Source organism: Oratosquilla oratoria, chromosome 41, assembly GCF_046742065.1.
Source record: "Oratosquilla oratoria isolate Oo_2021 chromosome 41, ASM4674206v1, whole genome shotgun sequence".
Taxonomy (NCBI): domain Eukaryota; kingdom Metazoa; phylum Arthropoda; class Malacostraca; order Stomatopoda; family Squillidae; genus Oratosquilla; species Oratosquilla oratoria.
The window spans coordinates 41,373,496-41,375,995 of NC_134817.1; positions in this window are offsets into that span (position 1 = coordinate 41,373,496).

A 2,500-nucleotide genomic window follows, 5' to 3' on the forward strand; every position below is an offset into this window, starting at 1 on the left:
TAACTAATAATAAATGAAAATCAAACAGACAAATGATAACAAAACAAAAACAAATAATATGAAATGAATTATAATCATTACAGCATCTTGCTTAGGTGTTTATCTAAATGATTCTTAAAGCTTCGAACTGAACTACATTGCCCTCCTGTGCAGGAAGTTTATTTATTACCAAAGAAACTGGTTTGAATACTACATGAACAGCAGTCTTTATATCACATATATAAAGAGAACGTAACCCATGTCGTTTTGTGGTCTCATCTCGAGAAATGTGTATATGAATATGGTTTACAAACTCATTTCCATATCTCTTCAAACTTTGTTTGAAATCCTACAAACTCTTCTGGCAAATTCCAAACGCCATAGTTTTGTCTGCCTTCCTTTTCTTTTGTTTTGCAGTGAAGGTGGAAGATCGTAATATCAGTATATACCCATTCATTCTATCTTGGCAAAAGCTTCTTAAGAAATAAAAAAAAATTCTGTCATGAGAATGAATATACAGTATTGCATGCTACAAACCAGCTCTTCAACAACTTTGTGTGTGTGTGTGTGTGTGTGTGTGTGTGTGTGTGTGTGTGTGTGTGTGTGTGTGTGTGTGTGTGTGTGTGTGTGTGTGTGTGTGTGTGTGTGTGTGTGTGTGTGTGTGTGTGTGTGTGTGTGTGTGTGTGTGTGTGTGTGTGTGTGTGTGTGTGTGTGTGTGTGCGCTCGCGCGCATACGTGAGTGTGCTTATGTGTTTGTGTAAATATGTATGAAAGGCTCGCAAAATATGAAAGAGAAGTGAAATTAGGAAAATTAGACTGAATGGGAAATACTTAACCCCTTTGATAAATTTTCTCTAAACGAAAAAATCTAAACAAGAAAAATCCATATAACTGCCTAAAAAAAAAAAAAAAAAATAAATAAACGTCTAATCTTCTGAAAAAAAAACATATTACTTAGGTTTGTTACAATGAGTTATACGTTGGGTTAAAGTAAACACAATTCTAAAGTACACTGGTTGTTTCCGTAAGAGGTTACAGGCGCATCACAGAGAAAATTGCTCGCCTGGTCCTGAGGGTATGCATAACATAGCTTGAGGACCATTAACATATTCTTCTATCCATTACTGCAAAATGCCTGCTCTATTAGCTTCCAGCCTGAAGTCTTCATGGAAACATTTGTACATTTAGTTTGCTGACCTAAAACCCCATGGCACAAGACATAGGTTCCTTGTTGACCCCCGATAACACACAGTTAATCAAATGTTATAATGTTGCCTCTGTGTGTGAATGTAGGATTGTTTGTATCTTTCTCTGTTGATATAGACGCCTGCAGGTAGGTTAGTTCACTGTTTGACTGTTTCTGCATTTGTTTTTGTTTTCTTTTTATGACTTTCTCTGCAGCAGACATTCTCCGAGTCAGAAGGTGCCTTGTTATTAGTATAGAGTAAGTGAGTAATACGTATCTTTTCTTCTTTGTTGTCGTCAACATAAGTCTTGACTTATCTTTTATGCTTTTTTGTTTGTATGTGAGTGCGAGTGCGCGCGCTCGTGTGTGTGTATGTGTGTGTGTACATATATATATACATGCATATATATGTATATATATGTATATATATATATGTATATATATATATATATATACATATATATATATACATATATATATATATACACACACATATATATATATATATATATATACATATATATATATATACATATATATATATATATATATAAGGATACGTGAAAAATTGATTTGAGAGTCAGCGCTATAGAGTGACGCGTGACCATATCAGAGTTGCCACATACCACAAGCGACCAAACACGACTCTGACCGCCACAATGTCAGGATCATTTGTTTACGACTGTACACGCACTCTCTGTCACGTAAATGAACAACATTTTAATTTCAAAATGAGTATATGGAGGTACTTTACAAAGATTTGTCTCATGTTTACTCAAATGATGAATCAAATTATCATGCAGTATCAGGAACGAATAGCTATACATAAGTTGTGAATTACCAGACCCAAGTATTTAAACAAGACTTTACCAGTTACGAGTCTACAGCTAAAACGAATAAGATCAACTGATCTTCACAGGAACATATAGCTAATTCATTGCAAATGTCATTCAATAATGGCACCCAATTCTGTGAAAAAATAGAAAATGTATACTCTCTATTTACAGTATTTTTCTTTTCTTTGATGATAGTAATTAGATTTTCTTCACTCGTTCATGATTAATGTAAGTACGTTAGTAGTATCTTTGGAATCCGGGGATGTGTTTATAATGAAATTATGTTAAAATCGTTCCTAAAGTCAAAATATTGATATTATACTATATGATATGATATGATATGATATATATATATATATATATATATATATATTTATATATGTATATGTTTTACAAAGAATTACAAAGGCGGAGCATGCCGACAGAAGACCTTTTGGTCCATAACTAGGTCGGATGCGAAAAATAATAATAATGATAAATAAATAAATAAATAAATAAA